The following is a 16,740-nucleotide window of genomic DNA, read 5'->3' on the forward strand; positions in this document are numbered from 1 at the left end:
AGGTGCTCAAGCTGTCTGCAGAATGACGTTATTGTTGATGTGAGGGGGCAGTGATGCTTACAATCCCTTTTACATGCACCGACCATGGTGAAATGCACATTCTGTTTCTGACTTTCATTTATAATTACACATCCTAAATGTGTGTTTGATGAATATAATTCTTTAGGCAGAATCATATATTTACTCATCACTTATCGATTTTTTAATGTATCCTCATTTATGGACTTTCGTACTTAGCCTTACAGTTCCTATTGACTTGTATCCTTTTATTACAAACTCCTAATCAAATGCCCCTGCTGTTTAAGAGAACGTTCGGTGCACTGCACTGAAGTGCACGTTTCAACTTCTTCCTACACTTTTACTTTAAAAGGAAACCATTCCAGAACGGATTGTTTTTCAAATAAAAGTATAGGAACAGTAAAACTTAATTACAAAATGTAGAGGAGCACTGCTCCCAACTGCTCCCGCCCACTTCAACCACTGGTTTCATGACTTATGTGTACTTTGCAATTCAAAACACATCTTTGCCGCTTGACGTATGTGAGTGTAGAATGAATTATACATGGTCAATTCCATAAGTATTTTGCTTTGGTAGTAGAGTTACGTTTTCTTGGCTGTTCAATTGTGCATATTCCTGAACTTAATTTGGAATTGGAACAGTTCTAATACTAGCACAATCTTTTTTAAATTATATTTATTGAGTTTCCTTTGGTTACATGAGTCCATCATAAAAGAAAAGAAACAAAAGGAAAACCACATCAATATATATAAATCAGACAAGAAAAAAACACACACAAAATGAAAATTAAAGAAATAAAAAAATAGAAAAAAAAGAAAATGAATAATGAAAAATGAAAAATAGAAATATATTTAAATGGGAATTAAAACATCAAATACATTTAGAAACAAATGTAAAACAATATTTAGCAAAACTTGTATATAACACTGGTAATTAAAAAGATATACTTCATTTAAATGACCATGCAGTGGTCATAAAGTTTGCAAAGACATTTGATTTTCTAGATTTGGTGCCAAAAGTGAAGACTAGTTAAAAAAAGACCTACTTGGTTGCCATGTTAACATCTTGCCCAAAAATCTTTGTTTAGAATGAAACCTTCATCATACATACAAGTGTGGGACAAAATATAGACAAGTGTTGAAAAAACTTCAAATCTTTTGTAGAATTGCATAGTTGAAATGTTCTGTGAAATTGCAATTTCTCTCTACATCCAACTATTTCTAAAGTTTCTTCCAAATGTAATTCACATTTTTAAAAAATGCAATCGGATGATATGTCAGGGAAAGTTCTGATTTGTTTGGTAGTGGTACCAAATAAGGCTGGATAGAAACAGTGATTATTAAGCTGAACACTCTTTGAATCGCTGGCCAAATTTCTATGCAATCACATTCTTTACCTTTTTATTCAAAATGTTGATATTACCTTCTAAATACAGTTCAATGACGTTGAGAAAAGTTGTGTTTACTGTACGAAATGCAATTCCAAATTAGCCAGTGATTTTGTTGGGCCGAAGTACCTATTTAGAGGTGTACCCATCAATTGATCTGGCAGGGTGTCCAATTGTGGGGGTCACTCACTAACTGAAGGGCTGCATGGTTTCTTCCCTACTGCTGCACTGCAAAGTCACATCTTCCGAGCCCTATTGGCTTTCATTGCAATTAATACAATTATACAGCAATATATTTAAGCAGGTGAAGCATCCACATGTATACTCACCCAGTCCAGCAGTAAAGATTTTCTTCTGCTCACCGAAATTTGAAGCAAGTTTCAAACTGGAGCATTTCAATTGCTCAAGGGGTCATAACAGCAGCCCCAACAGCCCAAGCAACAACAAGTAAACACTTGTGCACCACTCTGCACCATGCTCAACATGGGCAGAGGCTTTATGTGGTCTGTGCAGCCGGCTGGGTCACTGGGGCTCCTCATTCAGACAAACGAACTGGAAGAACCACTCTTCCACAAGTAACCACTCGTGCACCACTCTGCACGGTGCTCCTCGCAGTTAGTGGCTATATGTGGTCTCTGCTGCTGACCCGGCCACTGGAGCTCCTCCTTCAGTCAAATGAACTGGAATAAACACTCTTCCACAAGGAATTACATGTGAACCACACCACTGGCATATTTAGTATACACTTCATTTGGTTGGTCTATGATTTCTATGGTCCACCCCCAATGGGAATAATAACCAAAGAAAGGGTTCTGTAAACAATTGCACATTCAGACTGGGTTTAATCAGACAAGCTCTGCGAAACATCCAAACAAGACCACTCTCCTATATTTGGAATCCAAATCATCTCAGGGTGTTGAAATCTATCTTGGAATTGGGACCAGTTACATTGGGCCTCATTACGAGTTTGCCGGTCTGGATTCAACGGTACCGGTAAGCTTACTTGTACTGTTCTATCCGGACCGACAAACTCCAAGTTGTGCTCACGGGTGCCTTTCATTCCGCCAAGTCTGACCTGTTGGAATGAAAGGCACCGCAAGCACAGAATTTCGGATGCACAGGCACCATTTATAACGGTGCCTGTGCATCCGGCTTCCCCATTCCCATTGAGTCCTGTGGGGCTCAAGTGGGAATGGGGAAGAATTTGTTCTGGCACCCAGGAATGGGCAAATACCGGGTCCGGCAAGGCTGTAAAGACCCGATAATTGCCCTTTTCTGGGCACTGGAAAAAATGCAACTCCGGCGTTTTACAGGAACGGCTACCGCCAGGGTTGTAATGAGGCCCATTGTCTTTGTCCACTGTGTTCTGCTTTGTGTAGGAAGTGGCTAGAGCTACTCCTAAAAGAGTGCTCTTAGAAGCCCTCAAGGTAGGATGAGTCCCCCCATGGACCATTGGTTCAGCTGTAAATAACTTTTGGGGTAGCTAATTTCATAAGAGGAGTAAGGGCTTTTTCGTATAATCCCTGAGTGTCTGCAGTTCACGTTACACCTTAATAAATTAAGAAATGTGGACGAAGCTATGCAAGAGACTGCGCGATTGACAAAATATATCATCACATATGAAAGCACCTGAAGTGTTTGCCATATCCATGCAGGCATATAAAGAAGTTATTATTATTATTATTATTATTATTATTATTATTATTATTATTATTATTATTATTATTGTTATTTTATATGTTTAATGTCCAATTCCCATTGCAAAGCTTTATGTTGTTCACATTGGAGTGCTGCTGTTAATTTGGAAACACTAAGGTAATATAGAAATTTAAATAACAAATAAGACCCAAACAGGGAGGAAATGGACTTGTTGCACATGTATTTCAACTCTTCTGGTGATGATTAAGAAGTTCCAAAGGAAATAATTCCTGACATGACAGCATTCCCAAGGGTTACAGCTAGTGATGGGTGAACCTATTCAAGCCATAACCTCGCAATGTCAGTAAGATCGACAATACTGAACTTTGCAAACTTTTAAAGATGTTCAGTCCAAAATGGTTTGAATCGGTTCACCAGTTAACAATGATGAACACCAGGGATGTACATATTCAGTGGTGATTACGCAGTAAAATCATTGATAGTTTCAAGCCTAATTCCAAGCAGGTTTTCTGTTTGGAAGTTGATTTCTTTAATGTTCCAAGTTTCTTGCTGACCAAAGTCAAGGCTTTCAAACACACTAATAATAATAATAATAATAATAATAATAATAATAATAAATAATAACAATAATAAAAATAATAATAATAAAACAAATAATAATACGTATATAGGTTATCTATATGCCTGCATGAATATGGGAAACACTGACTTTCCTATCTTTGCATATCTTTTCCTTTTTTATCGAACACTCTTGCATAGCTTCTTCCACACTTCTTAATTAATTATGGTATCAAGTCAATTAGAGTCTCTGTTCAACATGGTAGAAATACCCTCAATGATGATTGTACATTGAGAAAAATACGTATTACTCCCACCAACATTAAGACCCTTTTATTCTTCCAAACCTGACTTAACTCCTGCACACAGGTTTCCTTCCTGACAACTTAATTGTTCTAACTAAATATTGCACCTGACCTGCATTCAATGGCACCTACATAAAATACCACCTTTATGGTACCCAAATACTTTGGCAGAATCATCCACTGTCCCACATGTGTTGCACTCTATTTGAATGCCTGACACAATTTAGAATTTGCAGCTTGTGTTTGCAGAATCCTCACGCCTTTCGCACCTCAAACATCTCAATGTATTCTTTTCAAATATCACCTTTTACCTTAATCTGAAAGAATCAAGATTTCTTCTTCTTCTCTTTTACTGCCAGAGCAAAAACATGTGTGTGTGTACCTTATTCGGCAAAGGATATCTGGGCCTCTTTACAAGTATGGCAGTAAGTGATAAAATTGGCCTTAATTCTGTTACCCCCAACTTGACCACTACGCCAAACCATGACCTACGGAAAAATTGGTGGTAGTTCGCCAGGCGGACTAACATGTGGCCGAATTTCCTCTGGTGGTAATTCCTCAAAGAATTGGTGAAATTAGTACCAGGGCTAATTCCCTTGACAAAATTACCTCCAAAAAACAAAAACCCATTTCCACCATATTAAAAGTCCAAAATCAGTGGAATTGCCTCTAAAAGGTGGTGGTAAATGCATACAGGTGTTGGAAATCAAGGCAGAGCCACTCAGGAGGAGCATAAAAGGGTCATGCCATCCCAAAACACACATCCAAGCAACATGCAGACACAAGCAGACGTTGATTATGGGATCCACAACCTCCTACTATACATTCAGCTACAGCAGCACACAAGCCCATGGCAGGGAAGGAGACGGGCACCACAAACGTACAGAAGACATGTGGTGCGGAGGGCACCAATACTATATGTCCGCCCATCCCCATGGACACTGATGGACAGCCAATTAGTGACTCTATATTGATTGGACTAGCCCACCATCACAGAACTGTTCATCCTGATCCAGAGTGATCTCCAGAGTGCCATCATAGTCAGAACTGCTTCCCCCCTGAAGCTTGTGTCAGTCTTACACTTCTGTGGTACATGCAGATTCCAGCAGACGGTTGGGAAACTGCATGGGATGTCAAAGCCCACTTTCTCAAAGGTGCAGGACCAAGTCCTGGATGCGCTCATGAGGCATGCCCATCAGCACATTGCCATGCCCATCACCCAGGTGCATGCATCAAAGGCATGTTTCTTCAACATTGACCCATTTCCCCAATACGATAGCGACATTGGATTGCACATGTGTGGCATTGGTTCCCAGGCAATGGAACAGGCATACCAGAACAGGAAACAGTACCATTCCACGAATGTACAAATGACGTGATACAGACCGTACAAGCCACTGCTGCGTCTGATACCCTGGTGCCATACATGATGCCATGATACCGAAGAGCATCACTCTACCAGTGTACATGGACAGACACAGATGACAGCTTACCTGGCTTGTGGGTATGTAGTAGTCAGAACTGATTACAGAAATCACTGTTACACACATCAGGTATGTAATGAGTAGCAATGTGAAACAAATGCATGTCCCTTGAAGCAACAACTGAAATGCACAGAACAGGCGTAGAACCCTGACTGACCCATCCCAGCATAGAGACAGAACTCATGTGACGACACAGGACATCCTGCCATGCAATTAAGCAGAACACAATTGGGAGACCTGTCAAACCCATGAACGCATGGTCATGGTCCGTACATGGCCTGATGCTACATCATAGGTGACACATGCATTGGTGATGAGATTGCATTGACACATACGTGATGACTGCCGACTCGCACAATGTGAATGACTGAAAGAGTGTCATGTTCCCATTCCCATTAACCTCAATGCGCACAAGGTGCACCCTACACAAGTACTGAGTTGTGCACATTGGGGTAAATCACGTCAGGACCATATACATGTTCCCGGACGCACACACCACCATGTCTCACACAGTCCAATCATGTCTTGCAGGTGAAGCTGGCTATCTGCAGTTACCATGGCTGATGTCACCTGTGAGGAACCCTGGTACACTACAATGAGGCCCAGAGGGGGAACATGTCATGTATTGAGTGCACATTTGGATTGCTTAAAGCCAGATTGAGGTGTCTTCACCACACAGGTGGTGCCCTCCTGAATAGCCCTGAGAAAGTAGGCAATATAGTAGTCATATGTGCAACGATGCACAACTTGCAGATACAAAGGAACATAGAAATGCCTCCATATGAGGACCTTCCTCCCCTGGCTCAGATGAGGAAGACTTGTGAATACAGGGTCCACAGGACAGACGTGGGGATGTGAGGGAGGGAAAAATGGTCCAACAGTACCTCATGGACAATTTCTTCTGGCTTGGTACACATGCACCCCATATGTGCAATGCATGCACATGTATCAACACCATTGAATAACACATTTTCAAATAATCATAATTCAACATTGTTTAATGATCAAACCAAGTAACCCCTAAACCCAACATCATCAAAGCTCCAACACCATCACCAACCCTATGTCCCAGCCCGAACACCTTCAAACACCTCACACCCCATGGGCCAACACCATCGGCCACCCCATGCCCCAGCCCCAACACCATCCCCCATCCCACGCCTCAGCACCAACACCATCAACCACCTGACGTTCCAGCCCCAACACCATCACCCATCCCACACCACAGCACCAACACCATCACCCACCCTATGCCACAGCCCCAAAAACATCACCCACCCAACACCCGAGCCCAAAACCATTAACCACCCTATGGCCCAGTCCCAACACCATATTCCACCCCACGCCCCAGTCCAATCACCTTCACCCACCCCACGCCCAACACCATCACCCACCCCAGCCCCAGCACCATCACCCACCCCACTCCCCAGACCCAATCCCATCAACCACCCCACACCCGAGCCCCAACACCAACAGCCACCCCACGTCCCAGCTCCAATATCAACACCCACTAGTGATTCCTCTTTTCTCTTTTGTCCGATGGCTTTGTAGCATGTGATGTACAGCGCTTTGGGTGCCAGGGTGTTGTGCTCATCTGAGACCCCATAGTAGGGGTAGCAGACTAAGAACTCCCATTCAAGCTTCCTCATAGATTGTACGTGGTGAGGTGAATGTCCCTGGCCACAGCTTCACGCAGGATAAGAACTGTTCTGCCAGCTCCTTCAACCTCTGGCTCATGAGACACTGGCTGGCATTGATGTGTACTGTGATCCTGCACAGACGATCTATTGACCTGAACAACCATATTGATGCCCCCTGTATGCAAACCCGCCTAGCCTGGGAATGTCCCAATTGTCCATGTGGTATAGCGCACATCTCAGACTGCCTCTTCTCCATCCTGTCTAGCTGATCCCAAATGGCCTGCAGCATGGGGACAGGCACTGGCTGTGGTGTTTTTTCACTTCCATGGACATGATGGTGTGTTGAACGGCTAGCAGGCTCAGCCTGCTCTTCGGGGGAAGATTTGTGTTCGTACTGTAGAACATAGTGGGATGACTGATGGAAAGGAAGAAAGTGCAGTGAGGAGAGGCTGTACAAGGGGAGAATTCTGGGGGAAATGGCAGACAGGGGATTGTTGGCTTGGTATGGGGGATGCAGACTCAGGAAAGCAGGTCTGCACTGCTTACTGTGGCATGCTGGTATTGTTGGCTGTCGTCCATACTCTGGTTCACGTGTGAGTCCACAGTTTCTCCAGCTTTAGTGGTGTTTGGCCCTGTTGCTGGTGGTACAGCTTACATGATTGTTTCCTGTGCAGGCCTTGTGGCCATGTCTTTCGCGACAGTGGGTGTGTCAGTAGACAGCATGCTCACATGGTGCCTTTTCTTTGGTGGCACACTCCCACTCTCCAAACTGCCTTGGTCTGTCTGCTTTGTGACACCAGTTGATGCAGGTGTCATGGAGGATCCAACCACCTCAGTTCTTTCCAGGGTGTCTTGAGTACCTGCTGGGGGACATTGAAATGTGTGTTAGCACATTGGTGCTGACGTGCATGGCGAGTCAACATTCACTGTCACTTGTACAATATCATCACAGTGTGTTGGGCCTCCTCGGGGAGCATGTGTCAGGCATGTTTAAGTAGCGTGCATTGAATCTGGGCAACCATGTGCCAGGTGTTGTGTGCCATGTTTGTAACCCTGGGATAGGTTGCAACCCTGGGATATGTTGTTATACAGGGTGTCCTGTCCACATGTGCGTTGGGTGGTTGATGCGTGGATTCTGGTAGTGCAGTCAGGTGATTGCTGTGGATTTAGTTGTGTGTGAGTCAAGTGGACATCATGGCGGGCCTGGATTTTACAATGTATGTCTACATGGAGCGTTGCAGTTGATGGTCTTGTGAGTCTGGCTCACACATCGATTGATGTGCATTCATGGACATGGGCTTGGCAAATGATTACATGATGGCTGTGTGGCCTATACATGGGTGTTAGGCAGAATCATATGCAGTACCCTTTGGGAACACCGTACACAATTAAGACTACAAGTGCAAGTAAAAATTCACCTTTGGTACAAGCCTGTACTACACAGTAAAGTGGTAGCGATGAGTGAGAGGCCAAACTTATCTCAAGAGTAAGTGAGCAGTATCAGAAGTTACACAAAGGACAACAATTACTATGGTTCAAACAAACACTGACTCAAGGTTTCTGAGTAAAAGAATATACATTTATTTACAAATTAGTTGTAAAACAATTCACTAAGTAAAGCAGCAGAAAAATCACACTTTTAATATATTACACAACACCTAATGAATTCTGGACAAGGTAAGCTCCAGTTGAAGTGTGAGCAAATTGGCAGTCCAGCAAGTTAAAAGGGGAAGGGGGGAGGGTTATACAAAATTAAGCAGCACCAACAAGTAAGTAGGCAGGGCAATCTAGAAAAGGCTTGCTACAAAGAGGATTCAAATCAATAGTCTTGGGCCAATGTTATTGGTTAAGAGTCTTTGCAGAGGATCACACAGTTCAGAGTAGTTTGCGGTTAAGTCTTTGCCAAGAGTTCAAAACGAAGTTGGCCAGAAGAAAAGTTACTTAAAAGAGTATAAAAGGACAAGCCCTCGGATTGGCGAAAGATTTCAAACACTTTCACCACAGTCGGACGGAACGAACAACTGGGTTAGAACAGTACCTTAAATGAAGAAGAAGGCTGTAGCTGAGGCAGGTCCTCAAGGCTCACGTTTCCTGAAGCGACTGTTGGACTGACACAAAGTAGGAAGACTGGAGGGTCCTGCACTGCCCAGCGAAGAACCAGCAGCAGAGCAAAGCAATGAATAAAAGGTGCGCTCCTGAAAACCCAAACAGGGTCCAGGCCTCCTGGCTATCCGGTTCACTGCAGCGATGTACAGAAAATTCGACCAGGGTAGGGAGGCCTTGCTTGGTGTTTGGCGAACTGGTTGGTCCCACCAGCTCAAGGGAAGAAGATTCCTTGCAGATCTTCTCTGTCATCAAAGTTTGGAGATTCGGACCCGCAGCAGGGCTTCACCGGGAGTTTCAGTCGTGGTAGTGGTCCTCAGCTTTAAGCTTCTCTTTGGTTCTCTCGAGACAGTGGCTTCTCTGCCTTCCTAGTCCCAGAGACCTGCTTTTTATGCAGTTTTCCCCCATTCACATAGCCAGGCTGTCAATCACACAGCAGGATGGCTGTCCTGGCGGGACAGTCACCACAGCCAATCATACAAAGTGCGACATAGGTCTCCAAGGAGACCCTGGGAGTCTCAGACCCCTCCCTCACATCCTGTCCCCCTCAGACATTCAGGCACCTAAGGAGGGCTTCTGTGCAGAAGCCAGGCCAAAGGACAGCGAACAAAGGAACCAAACCTGGTTTGGCGTGCAGAGTAAAACACGAGAAAGACCTTTACAAAAAGAAATGTTCATAAACCCAGCTGGAACCAAATAAAACTAAATGGGGTCCAGCGGATTTAAGTTTGAGGCTACTAACGTAGCCTAAAACAGTACCAAGGCTATTTAAATAAACCGTGGTAGAAGAAATATGGCAAAAGCCACCAGCCAAATCTTAAAGAAAGGGGAGCAAAATACTGTTCAATGAGAGACAGACAAAAAGTGATAACTAGTAACGCTTTCCAGAACTCTATGTAAGATAGTTTGTACTGGGTCTGTGAATTTAAAAAGACTAATAAAGTCAATGGTAAATTCACATGTTCTGGGAGACAGTAGTCAGTCCCAGAAAATGGAGTTTGAAGTGGGAAGTCTGAAAAAGACAACCCTGTGTCACTGCACTGAGGGTGCTTTGTAACACACAATAAAAAGATGATGGCCATGGAGTAGGTGAAGCTCGACAGTCTATGAACACAAAAATGTTAAACCCACACAGCAAAACACATGTAAGAGTGGGAAAAAAGGCTCACAATCTTACCAGGTGAAAAAAATAAATCCTAGAAATCCAGCAAAGCTGCTGAGGGTCTCAGTAGGTAAGGGAAATTAGCCATTCTGAAGAATTCTCCCTAACAATGGGTGACCACTGTGTGGGCACGGGGTGGTTGTGATGTGCAATGTGGATGTGCATTGTACCTATTGACTTGCATTGCAATGGTGATACTTCTCTACATCATCCTCTCTCCATCCTGCCTGGTGTCAATCAAGTGGTGTCATGGCTTCACTTCCTCACGTCGAAGTGGCCTTCTGCCTCACATGGATTGTATATGCTTGCTGCGGTTGATGTCACATGCATTTCCCTTGCTACACCTGTGGTCTCCCTGGCTACCCCTAAAACAAAAGAAAAACAAATCTTTTTTTTAAAGTTTAATGTAAGCTCCTGGGCTGTGGCCAGCGCCATGTGACTCCTTGTTTCTGGCGTGGCTGGCTTTCTTGTTCAGGCCTCTTAGAAAATAGAGGGGATTCCGCAAGTGTTACACTTTGAGCAGTGATCCTAAATAAGAAAGAATAGGAACAACAAATAATGTGTCTTTCGAGAATTCAATAGACTCATTAAATGTTTATTTCAGGCACATTTCAGAGGGTGAGTCACTGATTTAGCCTTTTCTCAAACACCTCACGTCAGCCTTTCATCCTTCTGAGGTTGATAAATGAGTACCAACACAGGTTGGATGATATTGTATGTATATTTGTTCTATATAAAATGCTTAAGCGTAAGTGCTATATGTTATGTTATGTTATGTTACTTTGCATTTATATAGTGCCTTATGTACCATTGGTATGGTCTGAAGGCGCTGGTGGGTTGAACGCCCTTGGAAACCGAAGTTCAAGTCAGTAGAGAGAGTGGAGAGAGTCAAAGGTACGTGTGAGCACCGGATATGTGTGCAGCTGGTGCAGTAATCGTGTGATCGCTGCTTCTTAGCGGTAGGTGAGGTGGTTGAGAGATCAAGAGTATGTGTTCGTTCTGGCAAAATTTTTCCAGACTGATTGTGGCTGCGTTAGGCCTGAGGAGAACGCCTGACTGGTTGGTGTGTAACCAGCAGTATTTAGTTAGAGTGATGGGGAGTATGCGGCAGATATTGGTATGAGAACAGCTATACCGAATGGTGTCATAGTATCTTTGTGTTCTAGTTGAATGGTGGCATAAAGAAGAGAGTAAGCGTGGTGATGTGATATGATGGGTTACATGCTCTTTCGAACGTCCATGCACTCCAAACCATTCCATGTAAATCGTGCAATTCTATGCGCTCCAATCTGTTCTATGCGCTCTGGTCTGCTCCACGCACTCGACTCCACTCCATGCACTCCACTCCATGCACTCCACTCCACGCACTCCACCCCGCTCCACGCACTCCACTCAAGCTCCACGCACTCCACTCCGCTCCATGCACTCCAGTCCGCTTCCCGCACTCCAGTCTGCTCACCGCACTCCATTCTGCTCCCCGTACTCCAATCCGTACCACACACTCCAATCTGTTCCACGCACTTTAATCCGTTCCATGCATTCAAATCTGTTCCATGTACTCAGATCTGTTTTGTGTATTTCTAAGTTGTTTTATGCACTCCATCCGCGTATTTCACCCGTACATCCACATACTTCCCATACCTTTCACATATTACCCCAGTTCATTCCACATATGTCACCATTCCATTCACCTACATCACCCGTTCCATCCACCTACGTCACCCGTTTAATTCACATACATCACTCGTTCTATCCACATATGTCACCCATTCCATCCACATACTTCATCGTTCCGTCCGCTCTACGCACTCAACAGCTCTACGTAATCATCTGGTCTATGCACTCATCCGCTCTACGCACTCATCCCCTCTACGCACTCATTCGCTCTAGGCAGTCATTCGCTCTAGGTACTCATTCGCTCTAGCACTCATCTGCTCTAAGCACTCATCCTCTCTAGGCACTCATCCGCTCTGCATGCTCTACGTACTCATCCGCTCTATGCACTCATCCGCTCTAGGCCCTCATCCCCTCGACATGCTCTAGGCACTCATCCGCTCTAGGCACTCATCCGCTCTAGGCACTCATCCGCTCTACATGCTCTACGCACTCATCCGCTCTAGGCACTCATTCGCTCTACATGCTCTACGTACTCATCCGTTCTACGCACTCATCCGCTCTACGCACTCATCTGCTCTACGCACTCATCCGCTCTACGTGCTTGTCCGCCCTACGCAGTTATCTGCCCTACGCTCTCGTCTGCTCTATTCACTCGTCCGTTCGAGGCACTCGTCCACTTTATGCCCTTGCACGCTCTACGCACTCATCCGGTCTACGCACTCACCCGATCTATGCACTCAACGTTCTACGCACTCACCCGGTCCTAACACACCTCTGCTCTAACGCATCCCTCCATTCTTACGCACTCATCTGCTCTACGCACTCACTCGCTCTACGCACTCCACGTTCTATTCTCTCATCCGCTCTTATGCACACCTCCGCTCTTACGCACTAATTCGTTCTTGCGCACTCGTCTGCTCCATAAAATCATCCGCTCTACCCACTAGTCTGTTCTACGCATTCATCCACACTCCACACTCCTTTGTTCTTACACACTCTTCCGTTCAGCACACTTCTGCTCTGCGCACTCTGCACTCTTCCGTTCTGCGCACTCTTCCGCTCTGCGCACCCATTAATCTCTGCACACCCATCACGCTCTGCAAGCTCAATCGTTCCGCGCACCCACCTGCTCTGCGCACCCATCCGCTCCACGCACTAATCTGCTCTCTGCACTCATCGGCTCTATGCACTCTTTCTTTCCACACACTCATCTGCTATATGCACTCATCCGCTCTACAAAGTCGTTTGTTAATACGCACTTATCTGCTCTATATACTCATCCACTCTATAAATTCATCCGCTCTATACACTCATCCGCTCTGCACACTCATTTGCTCTGCACACTCATCCACTCTATGCACTCATCCGCTCTACACACTCGCCTGCTCTAAACACTAATCCGCTATACACTCAACCGCTTTGCACATTCATCTGCTATGTGCACTCATCCGCTCTACACACGTCCGCTCTACACACTATTCCGCTCAACATTCAACCGCTTTGCATATTCATCTGCTCTATGCACTCCTGCTTTCTACACACTCCTCCGCACTTACGCACATATCCGCTCTACACACTCGTCCGCTCTACACACTTGTCCGCTCTACACCCCATCCTCTCAACCCACTCATCCGCTCAACATACTCAGCCGTTCTATACACTCCTCCGATCTACACACTCTTCTGCTCAGCGCATTCATCCGCTCAGCGCACTCATCCGTTGCATGCGCTTCATCCATTCTAATTATTTCAACCACTCCATTCACATCGTTCATTCATCATGAATTATCGATTCAGGCCATGCCATTTGTCATACGCACTGGATCCGTTCTGTGCTCTCTATCTGTTTCGTGCACTAAACCCGTCTCATGTATTTGAATCATCTATTCTGTACTTTCCATTTATGCAGTCGGTGTCTTCTGTCTGTGTACTCATCAGTCTCTTGTATTCATCTTTCCATCCTCTTCTCTTTATTCATTTTGCCCATTTTGTTCATTTTGACCATTGCACTCATTACATCCATTTCATTAATTTAGACCTCATTACTGTTTTCGTATGATTTATTCTTTTTATCTACTTCACTGCTATGGTCTACTTTATTCGTTCAATTCAGTTTGTCCCTTTAGTTTACATTAGCAGTTATTAGTTGTTGATTTCTCGCATGGATCTTGATGTTGTATTGTTATGTGCCTTATTATTATTCAAGATATAGTAGTTTGTTGGGTTGGTGTCATTGAGATGATGTTATTCAGTTTGGGTTAGTTTGCGTACGGGTTGGTTTTAGGGGAAGAGCCAAGTTTTCAGCAGTTTGCGGAAGGACATTAGATCTTCACTTAGGTGGATGTGGGGTGGGAGTGCGTTCCACAGCATGGGGGCCAAGGCTGAGAATGATGATCCGCCTAACCTGACTGAGTTTTTTTAGGTATGACTAGGAGGCCGGCTGAGCTTGATCTTAGAGTACGTGGAGGGTGATAGGGTTTTAGCTTGTCTTGAAGATATTGCAGTCCGGTTTTATGCAATGCTCAGTGAAACATACATAAGGTTTTGAAGGTCACCCTTTGGGCCACTGGAAGCCAGTGCAGAGTTTTAAGGGCTGGGGAGAGGTGGTCTCTCGGGCCGAGCGCTAGTAGCAGTTAGGCTGCAGCGTTTTGTGCTTTTTGAAGTTTATTCAGTTGGTAAGCGTGGACTCCGAGGTGGAGGGGGTTAGCATAGTCCAGTCTTGATATAACAATTGATTGGACTGCGGAGAGTCTGTTGGGAAAGGAGAGATATGGAAAGATGCACCTAAGAGTTTTAAGGTGGTAGTGGCAGGACTTTGAGACATTGTTGACTTTGCACAAGAGTGTTAGTTCAGCGTCAAGGGTGCATCCAAGGTTTTTTACTGAGTTATAGGGAGTAGTTGAGTTGCCCATGGCAGATGGCCTGGGTAGTGGGTGTGGAAGAAGTTCGGAGTTGCCACATACCATGATTTCAGTTTTGGAGGGGTTTAACAAGAGGTGGCTTTGAGTCATCCAACGCTCTATGTCAAGGAGGCAGGAGGCGAGGTCAGGTCGGCAGTTGGGTTTTGAGCTGAGGAGTTTTAGAATTAGCTGAGTGTCATCAGCGTAGTTGTAACACAGTATGTTGTGTGAACGAATTATTGGTGGGAGGGTGATCAAGTAGAGATTGAACAGGAGGGCAGATATGCATGCTCCTTGTGGAACTCCCGTGTTGACTGGTCGGGCTTGGGAGGAATAGGTGGAGAGTAGCGTTATTTGGTACCTATCTTTGAGGAATGAAGCTATCCATTTGAGAACGGTTCCACAAATTCCTAGGGAGTGGAGGCGGTCAAGGAGGATTGAGTGATTGATCGTGTCAAAGGCTGCGGATAGGTCAAGAAGGAGTAATGCGGCACATCCCACAGAGTCTGCCGTGATTTTAAGGTCATCCCAGATTGAGGTTAGGGTGGTTTCAGTTCCGTGTCAGGCTCTGAAACCTGATATAATTCAACATCATTATCATTTGGCCTTAGATGTCTGCTTGCATTCACAGGAATGTGTTATTATGGGCCAATACACACTGATATTAATGATACATTTGGTGATCCATTTTGTATGAAATGTATATCATATTATAGTGATATTGTAACCATATCTTTCGTAGTGTACTTAGGAGCAATGCTATGTGATGCCACTTCCTGTTTTATCAAGGGGTGAAAGGTTGTGTTCCATTGCTTAACATGATGTCACTTCGAGGTTGGTCAAATGATAGAGAACAAGGGTCGTGTAATGTCTCCTTCTTCCATACCTGGCATGTTGGTGAAATTACTTCCCTGACATATTTCACTCAGGTATTCACCAGATTCCCCCAGGCTGCTTTCTCCATTCTCGGCCATGCCCATACCCTCGATCCCGCCCATGTGGAGGATACCACTATGGCCTCACAGGGTGTGAGTTGCAGTGGTTCGACTGTGCCACCACCAGTGGCAGCAGACTCCTAGCAGTGGAACAATATTAGGCTCTGGACCCTAGCCTTCATATCATTCCATAGCTTCTTCATATCCTCCACATTAAGTTGCACATCCCCTATCCCGACCACCTTATCTCTGATCTCTACCCATATTGTATTTTTCCGCTGTTGGCTGGTCTTGCATTTTTGAGCCCCATGTAGTTACTCTGAGTCAGCCACCACCTGCTCTACAAGTACAGTCAGCTCCTGCTCTGAGAATGTTGGCTTCCGCAGCCTCATATCGGGCACCCTGGCTTTTCCTTTTCCTCCTGACATCTTTGCAGTTGTATGGGGGTTCAGATGGCACTCTAATGTCCTGATATTCAACAGATTGTGATTTACAAAATGGCCATCGCTGTGCTCCTCTTTGGCACGATGCTGAATTTCCACTAACGGAAATTCTGCTGGCGGAAATGTCACTGTCTGACATGGCAGTAATAGTAATTCGGCTGAATAGTGGTGGATTTTCCACCATGTACTCAGTTTTCGGCTGTACCTTTGCCACTGTTGTTCGCTGCGTGCGCCCGCCAGGTTAGAATATGGCGGTCATTCTGCTTTTCCACACAGCGTTAACGCTAATTCCACTGCAGCGGATTTACCACCAATTTTCGCCAGGACTCGTAATGAGCCCTATGGTCTTCTACAGGGTAGGGCCAATATGCATCCGTAGGCCTTCCAGAATTGAGCTACTGTTTAGATATGTTAGGATCTCATTTCTGCTAAATTCATCCAATACATACCAATGTCATTGCTAAAATAACACAACACTACCAACATATGGAGAACAGCTCCATGATCATCAAGGCATTCATCTTTTGCT

Source organism: Ambystoma mexicanum, chromosome 2q (genome assembly GCF_040938575.1).
Source record: "Ambystoma mexicanum isolate Mex_15411 chromosome 2q, UKY_AmexF1_1, whole genome shotgun sequence".
Taxonomy (NCBI): domain Eukaryota; kingdom Metazoa; phylum Chordata; class Amphibia; order Caudata; family Ambystomatidae; genus Ambystoma; species Ambystoma mexicanum.